We start from the raw sequence: 21,290 nt of genomic DNA, 5'->3' as shown, positions 1-21,290 counted from the left end.
ACCTGGTTCTCTGTGACAATCTAGAGGGGTGGGATGGGGGGCGCAGGGAGGTTCAAGAGGGAGGGGCTTATATGCTTATGGCGGATTCATGTTGTTGTATGGCAGATACCCATACAACGTTGTAAAGCAATTATTCTCCAATTAATAAATTAAAAAATAATACTGCTACTGCTAAGTCACTTCAGTCGTGTCCGACTCTGTGCGACCCCATAGACAGCAGCCCACCAGGCTCCCCCGTCCCTGGGATTCTCCAGGCAAGAACACTGGAGTGGGTTGCCATTTCCTTCCCCAATGCATGAAAGTGAAAAGTGAAAGTGAAGTCGCTCAGTCATGTCCGACCCTCAGCGACCCCGTGGACTGCAGCCCACCAGGCCCCTCCATCCATGGGAGTTTCCAGGCAAGAGTACATAATATAAATTTAAAGAAATGCTATGTTCTTTATTATTGGTCTCTTCCTATCTGCAGATGGGATTACTTCAGAAACTATTAAACTAGAAGTATTTCCACTACTATAAAGATGTGCCATGTATTCAGTTGTGTCTGACTCTTTTCAACACCATGGACTGTAGCCCACCAGGCTCCTCTGTCCATGGAATTTCCCAAACAAGGATACTGGAATGGGTTGTCATTTCCCTTGTCCAGGGGATCTTCATGATCCACAGATCTAACCCCTGTCTCCTGAGTCTCCTGCATTGCAGGTAGATTCTTTACCTGCTGAGCCATCTGGAAGACCCCAAAATACTCCATGATTATTATAATTAATAATTATACTTTCAATAATTATGTTAATCATTTCAAATCATAATTATACTTTGGCAAGTGATGTAGACTTCGCTAGTGTCTCAGATGGTAAAGAATTTGCCTCTATAGGGGGACCTGGATTCTATCCCTGGGTCGGGAAGATCCCCTGGAGAAGGAAATGGCAACTCATTCTAGTATTCTTGCCTGGAGAATGGACAGAAGAGCCTGGCAGGCTACAGTCCACCGGGTTACAAAGAGCTGGATATGACTGAGCAACTAACACTTTCACTTTCAAGTGACCTAGAAAATAGTCATTCCCCACTTTTCATCCAGATATAATCTTATCAGCCCTCAAGACTTCTATCTAGTAGAAGAGTATTTATAAATACTCTTCCTGCAGAGTTGAGTCACAACTATATATTTTAGGAGCAAATAATGTTTGCTCTGTGGCACTAATCTTTTCCTTGACGTTCTATGTTGAACTTCATGTTAAAGTGTGCCTTATTTTCCAAGGAGGAGGAGGAGGAGAATCTAGTACCAGAAATGTATGTCGCCTGGAAGAAATGCTCAAATAGATTTTTCATCAGGATCATCCTCCTATGAAGTATCTAGACTGCTATAGGCTTCCCCAGTGGCTCAGTGGTAAAGAAGTTGCCTGCAATGCAGGAAACCCAGGAGATGTGGGTTTGATCCCTGGGTTGGGAAGATCTGCTGGAGAAGGGAATGGCAACCCACTCCAGTATTTTTGCCTGGAGAATTCCATGGACAGAGCAGCCTGGCAGGCTACATTCCATGGGGTAGCAGAGTCAGACATGCCTGAAGTAACTGAACACCCATGCACAACCGTTACTAGAGACAGGTTTCTGTGAATAGGAAGTAAAAGGCCTACAAGACAAAGAGGTTTTTGCTTTTGGCTTACTTTGTTCCCAGTTGTGGCAGAAAGTCAGAAAGACTTCCTGAAACTGTTTGTAATCTTTAAAGATCTGTTACTAAGACATTGTTGATATTTTTCCTCATGCTATTTGAACTACTGTCCTGTAAACTTTCTTCAAAAGTCAACCATTTTTCTTCAGTCATTTACTCACTCATTTATTTTACCTCTGACCTGGAGAGCTCAATCTCACCTCCCTGTTTTCCCAGCAATCTCTCTCAGCAGCCCCACCAAGCTTTTACAAAGTTAGGAGATAAGAAGCAGATGACACTCTAAGTCTCTCAATGTAGTCCCAACTTGTCAGATCCAACCACAAACCATGTGTGTTAAGGCAGCGTTCAGTTTTAGTCATCTTCAGGAAGCAATTCTGAGAATTAGCACTGTACAGCTTAACAAATGCTCATTGTTTTTGATGCTTCAGTTAAGCGAGCCTCAGAACTGAAACTGAGTCATCTATAAAAATTCAAGTTTTTGCAGCTAGGGTACCACATCAGTCTCACCTATACCCTATTAGGCCTGCCACACTCAAGGTCATGTTCTCACCTGTCTGTGGCTTAGACACTCAAGACTTTAATATGTACAGAATTACCTGGGGCACTTGTTAAGAGTAAAGATTCCTGAGCCCCACAGCTTAGGAATGAAATCATAGTCTCAGGGGTTGTGCTCAATCACTGGTTTATAGTTCCACAGCTATTTTCACGCATGCTAAGGTTTGAAATCCAGACCTGGAGAGTCAAGTACAGTGACTTCTTAATTTCCAATTGTGTTTTTAATAATCCATCTAATTGGCTTTAAATATCTCTGCTGAAATAATCTTCCCAAAAATCTACAATGGTTTCTTATTGTCTAGTGAATTAAAAGAGTTGATCTGATATTTAGAGGTTTCTGAAAATAGACACCTAGCTAAAATTTTAATTTACTGTTCACTTATAATCTATCCCAAATCTATGCAGCATTACTTCAGGTCTCTTAAATATTCATTACCCTTGTACACCTCTGCTGCTGCTGCTGCTAAGTCGCTTCAGTTGTGTCTGACTCTGTGCGACCCCAGAGATGGCAGCCCACCAGGCTCCCCCATCCCTGGGATTCTTCAGGCAAGAACACTAGAGTGGGTTGCCATTTCCTTCTCCAATGCGTGAAAGTGAAAAGTGAAAGTGAAGTCGCTCAGTTGTGTCCGACTCCTAGCAACCCCATGGACTGCAGCTGATCAGGCTCCTCCGTCCATGGGATTTTCCAGGCAAGAATACTGGAGTGGGGTGCCATTGCCTTCTCCGTGTACACCTCTAGCTTTTGCTAATTCTGTTCCCTCTTGTTAAATCCTTTGCAGTCTTTCAAGTCCATCCCAAGTGCCCCCTTCTCTTTAAAACTCAACGTGGTGCTCATAATCAGGTATTGTCTTTCTCCTTCTTTTGAATTCCTCAAGCCCTTTATACTTGTGTATTGATCATATTTTGACTTATATTAACATTTACATTCAAATAATACGGGCTGTTAAGTTTGTACCTGTCATTCTTCTTCTAGAGTATTAAGGTGAAATACTGTATCTTTCACAATTGATATTCAATATGCGTTCACCTAGAGGTGGAACAATTCGTGATCTTTTAGTCCTTGATCTTAGAAATCATCTTTCTGTTCTGCTGAAATCAAGGACTAAAGGCTTATCAACTCTTTTACATCTCAGATAAGTACATATGGAGTATAAACTGTACTTAGTAATTTACTCTTTTTTCATTCCACCAATTGTCTCATATCTGCATTCCTACTTTTCTGATAAAACTTATATATTTGTAGGTACACTGTATTACAGATTTCTCATTGTTTTATATGATGCTTTGAAATCTTGCTATAAAAGATTTGTGAAACAAGGGAATGATAAAGGAGAGTGTTGGAAAGAAAGAAAAAAGTCACACCAAAAAACCCTTATATACTTTGTTAATAGCATCCCTCTTGAGGTAGGTTGAAAATCTGTATTCCTAAAAAAAGCATATAATTAGCTTTTCTTCTCACGAATTGGAGTGAAAAAATACCTCTTTTGTGTATATGTGGAGTAAACATATTTAGGAATGGGTTTTTAATGTGGCAAAAATAAAGGCAGTGACAATGAATTGGTGCCCAATGTGAAAAGAACAATAAATTACAATCATAAAATAGGAAATGCTCCTCTAAACTGAGGAACAAGACAAGGGTGCCTACTGTCACCACTATTATTCAACATAGTTTTGAGAGTCCTAGGCATAGCAATCAGAGAAGAAAAAGAAATAAAGGAATCTAGACTGAGAAAGAAAAAATAAAACTCACTGTTTGCAGATAACATGCTTCTCTACATAGAAAACCCTAAAGATGCCACTAGAAAATTACCAGAGCTAATTAATTAATATAGTAAAGTTACAGGACATAAAATTAACACACACAAATTCCTTGTGTTCCTATACAATAACAATGAAAAATCATAAAGAAAAATTAAGGAAACAATCCCATTCACCACTGCAACAAAAATAATAAAATACTTAGGAATAAATTTGCCTAAAGAGACAAAAGACCTGTATGCAGAAAACTATAAGATGCTGATGAAAGAAATCAAAGACGACACAAACAGATGGAGAGATATACCATGTTCTTGGATTGGAAGGATTAATATAGTGAAAATGACTATACTGTCCCAAGTAATTTTTAGATTCAATGCAATCTCTACTGAACTACCAACAGTAATTTTCACAGAACTAGAACTAATAATTTCACAATTTGCATGGAAACACAAAAGACTTCAAATAGCCAAAGCAATCTTGAGAAAGGACAGAACTGGAGGAATCAACCCTCTAAAACATAAATTTAGACTAATGAAACAAGATAGAAAACTCAGAGATAAATCCACACACCTGTGGACAACTTATCTCTGACAAAGGAGGCAAAAATATACAATGGAGAAAATACAGTCTCTTCAATAAGAGCTGCTAAGAAAACTAGTCAACTACATGTAAAAGAATGAAATTAAAACACTTCCTAAAGCCAGACACAAAAATAAACTCAAAATGGATTAAAGACCTAAACCTAAGATTAGAAAGTATAAAACTCTTAAGAGGAAAACCTAGGCAGAACACTCTGACATAAATCACAGAAAGATGCTGTCTATGACCCACCTCCTACAGTAATGGAAATAAAAGCAAAAATAAACAAATGGGACCTAATTAATCTTAAAGCCTTTTGCATAATGAAGGAAACTATAAGTGAGGTGAGAAGACAACCGTCATAATGGCGGAAAATAATAGCAAATGAAACAACTGAAAATGGAAGGATTAATCTCCAAAATACACAAGCAGCTCATGCAGCTCAATACCAGAAAAACAAACAACCCAATCAAAAAGTGGGCAGACGACCTGAACTGACATTTCTCTAAAGAAGACATACAGATGGCTAATAAACACATGAAAAGATGCTCAACATCACTCATTAGAGAAATGCAAATCAAAACTACAGCGAGGTATCATCTCACACCAATCAGAATAGCTATCATCCAAAAGTCTATCAACAATAAATTCTGGAGAGGGTGTAGAGAAAATGGAACCCTCTTACACTGTTGGTGGGAATGCAAACTGATACAACCACTATGGAAAACAGTACGGAGATTCCTTTAAAAAAACTAGAAATAAAACTGCCATGTAACTTAGCAATCCCACTACTGGGCATATACCCTAAGGAAACCCTACTTGCAAAAGACACACGTACTCCAATGTTCATTGCAGCACTATTTACAATAGTTAGGACATGGAAGCAACCTAGATGTCCATCAGTATATGAATGGATAAGGAAATTGTGGTACATATACACAATGGAATATTACTCAGCTATAAAAAGGAATGTATTTGAGTCAGTTCTAATAAGATGGATGAACCTAGAGCCCATTACCAGAGTGAAGCAAATCAGGAAGAAAAAGACAAATATCATATTTTAACACATATATATAGAATCTGGAAAGATGGGACTGATGATCCTATATGCAGGGCAGCAAAGGAGACACAGACATAAAGAACAGATCTTTGGACTCAGTGGGAGAGGAGAGGGTGGGATGAGTTTAGAGAATACCATTGAAACATATACATTACCACATGTAAAACAGCCAATGGGAGTTTGATGTATGATACAGGGAACCCAGAGCTGGTGTTCTGTGACAACCTGGAGGGAGGGGGTGGAGAGGGCTGTAGCCAGGTGTTCAGGAGGGAGGGGACAGATGTATACCTATGGCCAATTCATGCTGATGTACGGCAGAGGCTATCACAGTATTGTAAAGTAATTATCCTCCAATTCAAATAAATAAGTTTAAAAAAGAGGAAATGCATTAGAAATGAAAAGCAATTAGAAATAAATTGCTAAAAGGAACAGACTGATGTAAATCAATATTTATAGATGATTTTTTTTCTGCATTGTTATCTGAAATTAGTCCTAAGTCTATTTCTCAAAATACCTATTTTCTATTCTTAAATTTTCTGCATTTTCCCTACAATCTTAATAAACCTAAGTGTTAACCATGAGATATACTTTGAAGACTGAAAGCTTCAAGGGAAGTTTTATAAGAGTATGTGGTGAGACACTTAAAAATAAGAAACTGAGAAGGAAAACAAAATATTTAACTTACTATATAAATATACTTGAAGACAAAATTGAGCTTCAAAACAGATTTGTAAAATACTGATTTATTAACATTTCTTTACATCAAGAGTTAAGAGCTGGAGGAGGAGCCAAGATGGCAGAGGAGTAGGACGGGGAGAACACTTTCTCCCCCACAAATTCATCAAATGAGCATTTAAACGTCGAGTAAATTCCACAAAACAACTTCTGAATGCCGGCAGAGGACATCAGGCACCCAGAAAAGCAACCCAGCTCTTCGAAAGGAGGTAGGAAAAAATATAAAAGACAAAAAAAGAGACAAAAGAGGGAGGGACGGAGTTCCATCCCGGGAAGGGAGTCTTAAAAAGAGAGAAGTTTCCAAACACCAGGAAACCTTCTCACTGCCGAATCTGTGCTGAGCTTTGGAAGCACAGAGGGCAACGTAACAGGAAGAAAAAATAAACAAACAATTAAAACTCGAAGATTGCGAGTCCTACGGTAACTCCCCCAGCGGAGAAGCAGCGCAGACGCCTGCACGCGCCATTAGCAAGCGGGGGCTGGGCAGGGAGGCGCAGCGCGGGCTGCATTGCTTAGAGTAAGAATCTGGCCTGAATACCCTGAGCACTATCTGAGCGAAATAATTTGGGCTAGCAAACCAGACTGTGGGATATCTACCACGCGAAAAGCCATCCGTAACCTAAGACCGCCAGGCCTGCGCACGGAACAAAGAATTGAACAGAGATAGCCGGCTGCAGACCTTCCCCCTCCGGTGACAGGCAGCCAGAGCTGGAAGGGGGCAATCGCAGCCCCAGAGAGACATTATCTATAAAACTGTAAGCAGGCTTCTTTGCTAACTAAAACTTTTTGGGGGTCTGGACGGTTAACATCTGCCTGAGAAGGTGCGCCGGTTTTATACCCAGATAACCGAGTGGCGGGGAGGCGATAAGTCGCAGCATTGGCGCTCGCCAAACACCTCATCACTTGAGCTGCTCGGACCTGGGAAGAGCACAAAACTCAGGGCCAACTGAGTCTGCGCCTCTGAGGACTACCCGAGTGCCTGAACCTGAGCGGCTTGGACCTGGGAGGTACATGCAACCCAGGGCCAGCCTCGGATTGTTCCCGGCGGAACAACCTAGAGCCCGAGCAGTGTGGGCAGGGAGGCTACACGCATCGTGAGCGGGGCAGACCCAGTGTGGCTGAGGCACTGCGAGCGCACACCAGTGTTATTTGTTTGCAGCATCCCTCCTCCCTCCCCACAGCGCGACTGAACAAGGAGAAGAAATACAGCTCCACCCATCAGAACACCGACACAAGCTTCCCTAACCAGGAAACCTTGACAAGCCACCTGTACAAACCCACACACAGCGAGGAAACGCCACAATAAAGAGAACTCCACAAACTGCCAGAATACAGAAAGGACACCCCAAACTCAGCAATTTAAACAAGATGAAGAGACAGAGGAATACCCAGCAGATAAAGGAACAGGATAAATGCCCACCAAACCAAACAAAAGAGGAAGAGATAGGGAAACTACCTGATAAAGAATTCCGAATAATGATAGTGAAATTGATCCAAAATCTTGAAATCAAAATGGAATCACAGATAAATAGCTTGGAGACAAAGATTGAGAAGATGCAAGAAAGGTTTAACAAGGACCTAGAAGAAATAAAAGAGAGTCAGTATAAAACGAATAATGCAGTAAGTGAAATTAAAAACACTCTGGAGGCAACAAATAGTAGAATAACAGAGGCAGAAGATAGGATTAGTGAATTAGAAGATAGAATGGTTGAAATAAATGAATCAGAGAGGATAAAAGAAAAACGAATTAAAAGAAATGAGGACAATCTCAGAGACCTTCAGGACAATATTAAACGCTACAACATTCGAATCATAGGGGTTCCAGAAGAAGAAGACAAAAAGAAAGACCATGAGAAAATACTTGAGGAGATAATAGTTGAAAACTTCCCTAAACTGGGGAAGGAAATAATCACCCAAGTCCAAGAAACCCAGAGAATCCCAAACAGGATAAACCCAAGGAGAAACACCCCAAGACACATATTAATCAAATTAACAAAGATCAAACACAAAGAACAAATATTAAAAGCAGCAAGGGAAAAACAACAAATAACACACAAGGGGATTCCCATAAGGATAACAGCTGATCTTTCAATAGAAACTCTTCAAGCCAGGAGGGAATGGCAAGACATACTTAAAATGATGAAAGAAAATAACCTACAGCCCAGATTATTGTACCCAGCAAGGATTTCATTCAAGTATGAAGGAGAAATCAAAAGCTTCTCAGACAAGCAAAAGCTGAGAGAATTCTGCACCACCAAACCAGCTCTCCAACAAATACTAAAGGATATTCTCTAGACAGGAAACACAAAAATGGTGTATAAATTCAAACCCCAAACAATAAAGTAAATGGCAACGGGATCATACTTATCAGTAATTACCTTAAACGTAAATGGGTTGAATGCCCCAACCAAAAGACAAAGACTGGCTGAATGGATACAAAAACAAGACCCCTACATATGTTGTCTACAGGAGACCCACCTCAAAACAAGGGACACATACAGACTGAAAGTGAAGGGCTGGAAAAAGATTTTCCATGCAAATAGGGTCCAAAAGAAAGCAGGAGTAGCAATACTCACATCAGATAAAATACACTTTAAAACAAAGGCTGTGAAAAGAGACAAAGAAGGTCACTACATAATGATCAAAGGATCAATCCAAGAAGAAGATATAACAATTATAAATATATATGCACCCAACACGGGAGCACTGCAGTATGTAAGACAAATGCTAACAAGTATGAAAGGAGAAATTAACAATAACACAATAATAGTGGGAGACTTTAATACCCCACTCACACCTATGGATAGATCAACTAAACAGAAAATTAACAAGGAAACACAAACTTTAAATGATACAATAGACCAGTTAGACCTAATTGATATCTATAGGACATTTCATCCCAAAACAATGAATTTCACCTTTTTCTCAAGCGCACATGGAACCTTCTCCAGGATAGATCACATCCTGGGCCATAAAGCTAGCCTTGGTAAATTCAAAAAAATAGAAATCATTCCAAGCATCTTTTCTGACCACAATGCAGTAAGATTAGATCTCAATTACAGGAGAAAAACTATTAAAAATTCCAACATATGGAGGATGAACAACACCCTGCTGAATAACCAACAAATCACAGAAGAAATCAAAATTTGCATAGAAACGAATGAAAATGAAAACACAACAACCCAAAACCTGTGGGACACAGTAAAAGCAGTCCTAAGGGGAAAGTTCATAGCAATACAGGCACACCTCAAGAAACAAGAAAAAAGTCAAAAAAATAACCTAACTCTACACCTAAAGCAACTAGAAAAGGAAGAAATGAAGAATCCCAGGGTTAGTAGAAGGAAAGAAATCTTAAAAATTAGAGCAGAAATAAATGCAAAAGAAACAAAAGAGACCATAGCAAAAATCAACAAAGCCAAAAGCTGGTTCTTTGAAAGGATAAATAAAATTGACAAACCATTAGCCAGACTCATCAAGAAACAAAGGGAGAAAAATCAAATCCATAAAATTAGAAACGAAAATGGAGAGATCACAACAGACAACACAGAAATACAAAGGATCATAAGAGACTATTATCAACAATTATATGCCAATAAAATGGACAACGAGGAAGAAATGGACGAATTCTTAGAAAAGTACAACTTTCCAAAACTCGACCAGGAAGAAATAGAAAACCTTAACAGACCCATCACAAGCACGGAAATTGAAACTGTAATCAAAAATCTTCCAGCAAACAAAAGCCCAGGTCCAGACGGCTTCACAGCTGAATTCTACCAAAAATTTAGAGAAGAGCTAACACCTATCCTGCTCAAACTCTTCCAGAAAATTGCAGAGGAAGGTAAACTTCCAAACTCATTCTATGAGGCCACCATCACCCTAATACCAAAACCTGACAAAGATCCCACAAAAAAAGAAAACTACAGGCCAATATCACTGATGAATATAGATGCAAAAATCCTTAACAAATTTCTAGCAATCAGAATCCAACAACACATTAAAAAGGTCATACACCATGACCAAGTGGGCTTTATCCCAGGGATGCAAGGATTCTTCAATATCCGCAAATCAATCAATGTAATACACCACATTAACAAATTGAAAAACAAAAACCATATGATTATCTCAATAGATGCAGAGAAAGCCTTTGACAAAATTCAACATCCATTTATGATAAAAAACTCTCCAGAAAGCAGGAATAGAAGGAACATACCTCAACATAATAAAAGCTATATATGACAAACCCACAGCAAACATTATCCTCAATGGTGAAAAATTGAAAGCATTTCCTCTAAAGTCAGGAACAAGACAAGGGTGCCCACTTTCACCATTACTATTCAACATAGTTTTGGAAGTTTTGGCCACAGCAATCAGAGCAGAAAAAGAAATAAAAGGAATCCAAATTGGAAAAGAAGAAGTAAAACTCTCACTATTTGCAGATGACATGATCCTCTACATAGAAAACCCTAAAGACTCCACCAGAAAATTACTAGAACTAATCAATGATTACAGTAAAGTTGCAGGATATAAAATCAACACACAGAAATCCCTTGCATTCCTATACACTAATAATGAGAAAACTGAAAGAGAAATTAAGGAAACAATTCCATTCACCATTGCAACGAAAAGAATAAAATACTTAGGAATATATCTACCTAAAGAAACTAAAGACCTATATATAGAAAACTATAAAACACTGGTGAAAGAAATCAAAGAGGACACTAATAGATGGAGAAATATACCATGTTCATGGATTGGAAGAATCAATATAGTGAAAACGAGTATACTACCCAAAGCAATTTATAGATTCAATGCAATCCCTATCAAGCTACAAACAGTATTCTTCACAGAGCTAGAACAAATAATTTCACAATTTGTATGGAAATACAAAAAAACTCAAATAGCCAAAGAAATCTTGAGAAAGAAGAATGGAACTGGAGGAATCAACCTACCTGACTTCAGGCTCTACTACAAAGCCACAGTTATCAAGACAGTATGGTACTGGCACAAAGACAGAAATATTGATCAATGGAACAAAATAGAAAGCCCAGAGATAAATCCACGCACATATGGACACCTTATCTTTGACAAAGGAGGCAAGAATACACAATGGATTAAAGACAATCTCTTTAACAAGTGGTGCTGGGAAATCTGGTCAACCACTTGTAAACCACTTGTAAAAGAATGAAACTAGAACACTTTCTAACACCATATACAAAAATAAACTCAAAATGGATTAAAGATCTCAACGTAAGACCAGAAACTATAAAACTCCTAGAGGAGAACATAGGCAAAACACTCTCTGACATACATCACAGCAGGATCCTCTATGACCCACCTCCCAGAATATTGGAAATAAAAGCAAAAATAAACAAATGGGATCTAATTAAACTTAAAAGCTTCTGCACATCAAGGGAAACTATTAGCAAGGTGAAAAGACAGCCTTCAGAATGGGAGAAAATAATAGCAAATGAAGCAACCGACAAACAACTAATCTCAAAAATATACAAGCAACTCCTCCAGCTAAACTCCAGAAAAATAAATGACCCAATCAAAAAATGGGCCAAAGATCTAAATAGACATTTCTCCAAAGAAGACATACAGATGGCTAACAAACACATGAAAAGATGCTCAACATCACTCATTATCAGAGAAATGCAAATCAAAACCACTATGAGATACCATTTCACACCAGTCAGAATGGCTGCGATCCAAAAGTCTACAAATAATAAATGCTGGAGAGGGTGTGGAGAAAAGGGAACCCTCTTACACTGTTGGTGGGAATGCAAACTAGTACAGCCACTATGGAGAACAGTGTGGAGATTCCTTAAAAAACTGGAAATAGAACTGCCTTATGATCCATCAATCCCACTGCTGGGCATACACACTGAGGAAACCAGAAGGGAAAGAGACACGTGTACCCCAATGTTCATCGCAGCACTGTTTATAATAGCCAGGACATGGAAGCAACCTAGATGTCCATCAGCAGATGAATGGATAAGAAAGCGGTGGTACATATACACAATGGAGTATTACTCAGCCATTAAAAAGAATACATTTGAATCAGTTCTAATGAGGTGGATGAAACTGGAGCCTATTATACAGAGTGAAGTAAGCCAGAAGGAAAAACACCAATACAGTATACTAACGCATATATATGGAATTTAGAAAGATGGTAACGATAACCCTGTATACGAGACAGCAAAAGAGACACTGATGTATAGAACAGGCTTATGGACTCTGTGGGAGAGGGAGAGGGTGGGAAGATTTGGGAGAATGGCATTGAAACATGTGAAATGCCATGTATGAAATGAGATACAAGTCCAGGTTCAATGCACGATGCTGGATGCTTGGGGCTGGTGCACTGGGACGACCCAGAGGGATGGTATGGGGAGGGAGGAGGGAGGAGGGTTCAGGATGGGGAACACATGAGAAATAAAGGTATAAAAAAAAAAAAAAATGAGTTAAGAGCTGGAGAGTTTGGAAAATATTGTCCGAATTTGGCACTAGTAAAAGGTGGAGGTTTGTTTTGTTTTGTTTTGTTTCTAGTGGAGTAAGAGAGGAATTCAATATTTTTATCCTATTCATATGTAGGATTCAAGTGTGTATTTGTGTGCACAGAAGTTTTCAAAAAGTTAGGTAAATGACTGTTCAATTCCTTTGCCTATTTTTATTACTTCCTTCCCCCAGCCTTTTTTTTTTTTTTTGCTATTGAGCTATATGAGTTTCTACATATTTTGGATATTAATTCTTTACCAGGTATACAGCTTGGAAATAGTTTTTCCTCCTATTCTACAGGTTCCATTTTCATTTTGTTGATGGATTAACTCCAATCTTTACCAAATTCTTCCCCAAAATTTAAGAGCAGGAAAAGTTCATAAAACTTATTTTATGAAGCCAGCATTACCCAGAAAAAAGACAGAGAAAGAAATCACAAGGGAAGAAAATTTGATGCCAATATTCCTGAGGAAAATACATGCAAAATGTCTCAACAGTAACATCACATTAAGAGAATTACACCTCATGACAAAATGAGATTTATCCCTAGGATGCAAGGACAGTTCAGTATATACAAATCACTGCAATATATCACATTCACAGAGTGAAGGAATAAAGTATCTTATCAACAGATATAGAAAAACCATTTGACTCCTTCATGATAAAATACTCAACCAACTAGTAATAAAAAGTATTGCCTCAACATAAAAAAGACCATATATGACAAGCCCACAGATAACATCAGACTCAATAGTGAAGACCTGAAAACTTTCCTCTAAGATCGGAACAAAATAAGGTGCCCACTCTTACCACTCAGTACGATAATTTCTAGCCAGAACAGTTAGGCAAGAAGTCAAAGCATCCAAATCAAAAAGGGCTAAGTAAAATCATCTCCATTTGCAGATGACATAATCCTCTTATGTAAAACACCATAAGATTCCACCAAAAAACTGTTACAATAAACAAGTTCAGTAAAGTTATAAGATGAAAAATTAATATACAGAATTCTGTTGCCTTTCTATATACTGATAATGAGCTATTCAGTTCAGTTCAGTCCAGTTCAGTCACTCAGTCATGTTCGACTCTTTGCAACCCCATGAATCACAGCACGCCAGGCCTCCCTGTCCATCACCAACTCCTGGAGTTCACTCAGACTCATGTCCATCAAGTCAGTGATGCCATCCAGCCATCTCATCCTCTGGCGTCCCCTTCTCCTCCTGCCCCCAATCCCTCCCAGCATCAGAGTCTTTTCCAATGAGTCAACTCTTTGCATGAGGTGGCCAAAGTACTGGAGTTTCAGCTTTAGCATCATTCCTTCCAAAGAAATCCCAGGACTAATCTCCTTTAGAATGGACTGGTTGGATCTCCTTGCAGTCCAAGGAACTCTCAAGAGTCTTCTCCAACACCACAGTTCAAAAGCATCAATTCTTTGGCACTCAGCTTTCTTCACAGTCCAACTCTCACATCCATACTTGACAACTGGAAAAACCATAGCCTCGACTAGATGGACCTTTGTTGGCAAAGTAATGTCTCTGCTTTTGAATATGCTATCTAGGTTGATCATAACTTTCCTTCCAAGGAGTAAGCGTCTTTTAATTTCATGGCTGCAATCACCATCTGCAGTGATTTTGGTAGCCCAAAAAAATAAAGTCTGACACTGTTTCCCCATCTATTTCCCATGAAGTGATGAGACCAGATGTCATGATCTTCATTTTCTGAATGTTGAGCTTTAAGCCAATTTTTCACTCTCTACTTTCACTTTCATTAAGAGGCTTTTTAGTTCTTCAATTTCTGCCATAAGGGTGGTGTCATCTGCATATCAGAGGTTATTGATATTTCTCCCGGCAATCTTGATTCCAACTTGTGCTTCTTCCAGCCCAGAATTTCTCATGATGTACTCTGCATATAAGTTAAATAAGCAGGGTGACAATATACAGCCTTGGTGTACTTCTTTTCCTATTTGGAAACAGTCTGTTGTTTCATGTCCAGTTCTAACTGTTGCTTCCTGACCTGCATACAGGTTTCTCAAGAGGCAGGTCAGGTGGTCAGGTATTCCCATCTTTTTCAGAATTTTCCACAGTTTATTGTGATCCACACAGTCAAAGGCTTTGGCATAGTCAATAAAGCAGAAAAAGATGTTTTTTCTGGAACTCTCTTGCTTTTTCGATGATCCAGTGGATATTGGCAATTTGATCTCTGGTTCCTCTGCCTTTTCTAAAACCAGCTTGAACATCTGGAAGTTCACGGTACACATATTGCTGAAGCCCGGCTTGGAGAATTTTGAGCATTACTTTACTAGCGTGTGAGATGAGTGCAATTGTGCAGTAGTTTGAGCATTCTTTGGCATTGCCTTTCTATTAGAAGTAAATTAAGGAAACAATCTCATTTACAATGAAATCAAAAAGGATCAGGTACATAGAAATAAATTTAACCAAGGAGGTACGAGACACGTACTATGAAACCTATAAGACACTGAACAAAGAAACTGAAATCAACACAAATAAACAAACAGATTAACATGGATCAGAAGAATAAATGTTGTTAAAATGTCCAAACTACACAGAGCCATCTACAGATTCAATGCGATCCTTACGAAAACACCAATAACATTTTTCACAAAACTAGGACAATAATATTAAAATGTGTATGGAACCACACACACACACAAAAATCCCAAATAGCCAAAACAATCTTGAGAAACAATAACAAATGCTTCTGGACATCAAAACAGTGTGATACTGGCTTAGAAACCAACAGAGATCAATGGAACAGAACAGAGTCCAGAAATAAACCCACGCACATATGGTCAATTAATCTATGAAAACAGAAGCAAGGATATACAAGGGGGGAAAGACAGACTCTTGAGCAAATGGTGTTAAAACAACTGGACAGCAACATGCAAAATAACCAAACTGAACTACTTTCTCACACCATATGTAAAAAATAAACTCAAAGTGAATTAAAGACTTAAAAATAAGACCTGAAACCATGAAACTCCTGGAAGTAAACCTAGGCAGTAAACTCTTTGACATGTCTTAGCAAAATAGTTTTGGATTTATCCCCTCAGTCAAGGGAAATAAAATCAAATATAAACAAATGAGAACACACTCCAAACTAAAAAGCTTTTGCACAGCAGAGGAAATCATCAACCAAACAAAAAGGCAGTCTACTGAATGGGAGAAGATATTTGCAAGTGATATGTCTGAAGGGGGTTAATATCAAAAGTATTCAAAGAACTCACAGAACTCTATAAAAAAAAAAAAAAGATCCAATTAAAAAAAAATGGGCAGAGGACCTGAATACATATTTCTCCAAAGATGACATGCAGACAGCCAACAGGCACATGAAAAGATGCTCTGCAACACTAATTATCACGGAAACACAAATAAAAGCTACAAAGAGGCATCTCGTCACCTGTCAGAATGGCTGTCCTTAAAAGGATGACAGATAAGAAGCACTGGCAAAGCTGTGAAAAGGAAACCTCAGTGCACTTTCGATAGGAATGCAAACGGGTAAAGCCACTATGAAACATAGTATGATGTTTACCTGCAAAACTAAAAATATGACCCAACAGTTCCACTCTTGGGTATATACCTGAACAAAGTCGGAAAAGATATACGCACTCTGTTCTATAACACAGCCAAGATATGGAAGCCTCTTAAGTGTCCACGACTAAGAAGATGTGGTAAATGTATTCACAACACAGTATTACTCAGTCATAAAATAGGATAAATCTTGCCATTTGTGACAACACAAAGACAATTACTGCATGATATCATTTATATGCAGAATTTAAAAGCCAAAACAAACTAATAAACAAAACTAGATAAACAAAGCCAGATACAGAGAACAAACATGGTTACCAGAGCGGGGAGGGGTGTAAGGGGATGGGAAAAATATGTGAAGGGAATTAAGAAGTACAAACTACCAACTGTAAAATCAAAGGGATATAATGTACAGTATGGGGAAAATAGTCAATAATATTAACCGTTTTATATGATGCATAATCTATAAAAATATCAATTCACTGTGTTGTACACCTGAAATAAACATACTTGAGTTAAAAAAAAAAAATCATTCAAGGAGTCACAGAATCTCAAGGTCAAATAGAGAATGTTAACCAAAAAAACCCAACAGTATCACAAATGGATGAAGCCACTTCACTGAACAGAGTTGGGGAAACAGGTGCTAACCTGAGTAACTTGAGAAATAAATAAGATCCCTAAAGTCAAAAGGATCTGTACATAAGCACTGTACTCTAATTCATAAAGTTGTTTCCCACAGGGGTAATATGTTAACAACTCTGAAACCACTCTACAAGTGTATGGAACTGAACAATTACTTACATCTTAATGGAGATGGGAGCCGGTTCTCTCACTGTTGGAGTAGGAGGTAACACATAGCAAGGGGAGGAGAACAAGATCTGTGTCGTAATGGATTAGAGTTGGAGACAGTCATGTGAAGTTATTTTCAGATTATTATCAAAAATACGATTACACATAAAAAGTGTATAGGCAGGCACCCTGGGTCAGGAAGACTCCCTGGAGAAGAATATGGCAACTCATTCCCATGTTCTTGCCTGGGAAATCCCATGGACACAAGAGCCTGGAGGGCTACAGTCCATGGGATCACAAAAGAGTCAGACATGACTCTGCAACTAAACAACAAACATATATACTCAAATTAGTCATTTCTTTACTTTGCCAGCTGAAGCAATTAACTCATGTAACACTCATATCCTAGTTAATAATACCATTCACCAATAAGACTAATTAGAACTTCTTGGGGAAAACACACACACACACACACACACACACACACACACAAAGATACTAGAATTGGGGCTGGAGAAGGCAATGGCACCCCACTCCAGTACTCTTGCCTGGAAAATCCCATGGATGGAGGAGCCTGGTAGGCTGCAGTCCATGGGGTCTCGAAGAGTCGGACACGACTGAGTGACTTTACTTTCACTTTTCATTTTCTTGCATTGGAGAAGGAAATGGCAACCCACTCCAGTGTTCTTGCCTGGAGAATCCCAGGGACAGAGGAGCCTAGTGGGCTGCTGTCTATGGGGTCGCACAGAGTCGGACACGACTGAAGTGACTTATCAGCAACACGCAAGATTAATCTAGAACATCTTGTAGGGCCAGAAAGTAAGGAAAACTCAAAAGAAAAACAGACAAAAATAAAGCACACAGTAGTGTGGGTACATGAAGGGGATATGGGCATGAACTGAAAGAACTCCCAAGGGCTAAAGTTAGGACAATTTTAGCAACAAAATAAAGCAGTATTGGATTATAAACTAAAGTATAAATATTTATGAGTCTATACAGCTATAAATAAGTTATTCAATAAATAAATGGCAAATAGACAAATGTATATACAAGAACAAATAATTCTATGAAGACATTAATGATGACTGTCAGAGCTGACTGTACTGTTTCTACATGTAGGCCCCCTCTCTGCCTCTAAAAATTCTTGTCCCCAGACTGGGGTGGGGGAGTCAGCCTTTGCACAGGAGTCTGCCCTCTTGGCTTAGTTGCTGGCATCTAAAATAAAGCAAACTATCCTTTCCACTAACCTGGGCTCTTTATTGACATTTGAGTAGCAAGCAGCTGGAACCCATTTTTGGTTACAGGACTTCTGGACTAAAGATGGCATTTTGCTAGCTGGTGGAGCTGTTGATGGGAATAAGGTACCCATACTGTCTGCCCCAATGGAATTTACAGTCTAGCATGGAAAACATATTAAACAAACGTGTAATAAGTGTTGTGAAAGGGGACGTTCCTGAGCTTTCTGGTCATGTACTCTGGTTCAGTTTTCAAAAATTGAGGTTAATTTTCTAGAGAGAAACCATCAGGCAGGCTAACTTGAATGGAGTCGGGAGTAAGTACCATTTTGAATGTGTGTTACTTTTCCCTGATTCTAGAATGCAAATATTGGGGGGGGGGGGGGGCGGGGAGACTTAAACTACATGTTAAATATGGCAACTCACTTCTAATAAAATCAAGTTAGAGTGACTTTTACATTGCCATCTAAATGTAGTTGAATTTCAGATTTTAGGGCCCTAGACCAGCTATAAATAATCAGAATGTATGAGACCGAGCCTGGAGATACTCATTTTAAGCAAGTAACCCAAGAATTCGCTGTACATTTTAATATTAGGGAAGTAACTGATTCAATTTCAACTCACCAATACGCCATTTGTTTCTAGCTTCTGTAGTCTGTTCACATTCTCTAGTTCCAGGCTTCTTTCTATTTTTAAAGTCAGGGAAACAGAGATGGAATTCCCAACTTACGACTGAGACTCTCCTCCTATCTCACTGACCACAGCTGGGGAAGTTTCTCTGCTTTTAAGGATCCAAGTGATTGGATTGGTCCCACCTGGAAAACCAAGGTTAATTTCCATTCAAGATCCTTGAATGTATTTGTCTCTGAAAAGTCCCTTCAGCTATTTTGGTAACATATTCCAAGATTACAAGGATAAGGAGGTGGACGTCTTGGAGCGGAAGGGTATATTATTCTTTCTACAATAATACATATTGTGTGCTGAGTGTCATTTCTTAGCTACTACACATTAACCATGGTATTGGTTATTAGCATATCCCACTTACACAGGTGAAAACAAGAGTAGAAAGAAAAGCTTTAGGAGACTTACTGAAAAGATTTTTCATCACTCTACTTTTGATCCAAATGTAATCTTAAATGCAAAGGAAGAACTTGTATGAGTCTTTTCCCCATTTAACTTTTATATCCGATTAAATGCATATTAGTATTAGAAGTCAAATGGAGACCTATGTAGAATATTGGAACAGGAGCCGGCACTCTAATGTGGATCACCATCTTTGTACTTACATTATGCTATCACCAATACAAAACCAAACGTGAGGAATTTTACTCATAGTCCACAATCTTCAACATAATCTCCTAAAACAGACTGCCATCAGCCTTTAAAAGTTTGAGGCTTACTTGCTTGTATTCAGTTTGGGATTTATGCTTTTGTTGTTCTGTGGCAAGTTTAGAACTCACTAAGGAGTTATATATTGAAGCACAGGTAATGTGTACTTGAGGTGTTTGAAATTTTTCTTGAGAGGACGGTTAGTAGTATAAGGCAAGGATCAAAGAAATAAAAAGCATGTGGATTAAGACCTGCTTTGTTTTTAAACCAACCACGGTTCTTTTTAGGCAAGAAGTAACTCTCGGCACCCTCGAAAGGAAGATGCCACAATCAACGTCACACAGATGACAATGCAACAAGGCGGGAGCTCGCAATAGCACAGTGCACTCTGTTCTGTGCAAAGAGCTACCACCCTTCACTTGGGACGCCCCACAGTGACACGCTGTTTTCATCACATGTGCCTACTCAGAGATAAACAAACCCAGGGGAGATGTGCACTTGTGGAAAGATGTTCATACTTTTCATTTAAACGTCTCTGCCCAATGTTTAGAAGATAAATGAAATCTGTGTTGACTGGTTTCCATTGGAAGTTTTGTGCGGCAAGCACAAAGCAGTGTTAACTACACTTACTGTAAACCTTGAGCACCAAAGCAAGTTAAATTTGTATCAAGCAGTATTAAACTAAAGAATCCTTCTAAATGATGAGATGCTTTTGTACACAGGATTGTGTTTTAAATATGATTGTGCTGAGCCCATAATCTGATGTTTTATTACATAAAGATTCCACTGAGAGACATAAAAGAGTGAGTTAAGGAATTCTACTGTCATACCAATCCCATTTTGTTATAAATCTCTCTAAACCTACTCAATGTCATCTAAAGCACATTTAAAGAAACATATTTCTCTTGTCCATTCAACAACATACCAGAAATTTCCCCCCTCATACAGCACTTGATTAAAGGTCAGATGTTCTTTGGAGAACTGACTATAGCATCAGAGAATGCTTTTAGTGGCTTTTCACATAGCTCTTCATAAAAGAACTCTGGATTTTGAGCTAGCTGTGATAAAATCAGACTAGGGTGTCAACGTCAGACACTATTTAACAAGGAGAGAGAGTTCATGTTACCACAAGGCTTCTCTTGGCACAACTACTCATCAGAGGGCTTGTCATTCTCAAGCACCTCAGCAGGGGCGCTTACACTCCCTATTGTTTCTGATCGTTAGAAGAGTAGCAGCAACAAACAGAGATCTCCTCTTTCCTCTCTCCCTGTCCTCAACCCCTCATGGGCCATACAGCTACAAAAGTGTAATCCAGCACATTAGAAAGAAAATAATAAAATCTCAAAAGATGAAACTGGTTGGGAAGAAAACAATTTCCTCTTCCCCTCTTGGTCCTTTTGGCTGGTCAAGTAACTAAAATGATGTTTGAGAGAGAGTAACAAGAAAAACTAGGGCTTGCCAGGTGGTAGTTAGTGGTAATGAACCTGCCTGCCAATGCAGGAGACATAAGAGACATGAGTTTGACCCCTGAGTTAGGAAGATACC

At 38.8% G+C, this 21,290-nt stretch overlaps 1 long non-coding RNA gene across 2 annotated transcripts in view; it reads right to left on the bottom strand.

Annotated features, from left to right (window-relative positions):
* Positions 1 to 21,290, bottom strand: part of LOC101907877 (uncharacterized) — a 226,325-nt gene that overhangs the window by 118,533 nt on the left and 86,502 nt on the right. The window contains exon 3 of one of the 2 annotated variants that reach the window (XR_009494192.1): positions 19,041 to 19,231. The exons of the other annotated variant lie outside the window; for it this stretch is intronic. This is a non-coding gene — a long non-coding RNA (uncharacterized lncRNA). The remainder of the gene's footprint in view (positions 1 to 19,040; positions 19,232 to 21,290) is intronic. 2 annotated transcript variants of the gene reach the window in all.

This window comes from Bos taurus, chromosome 4, assembly GCF_002263795.3.
Source record: "Bos taurus isolate L1 Dominette 01449 registration number 42190680 breed Hereford chromosome 4, ARS-UCD2.0, whole genome shotgun sequence".
In the NCBI taxonomy this organism is placed as follows: Eukaryota; Metazoa; Chordata; class Mammalia; order Artiodactyla; family Bovidae; genus Bos; species Bos taurus.
Note: the sequence above shows the minus strand (reverse complement) of the source record. Positions and strands in the feature narration are given on the sequence as shown.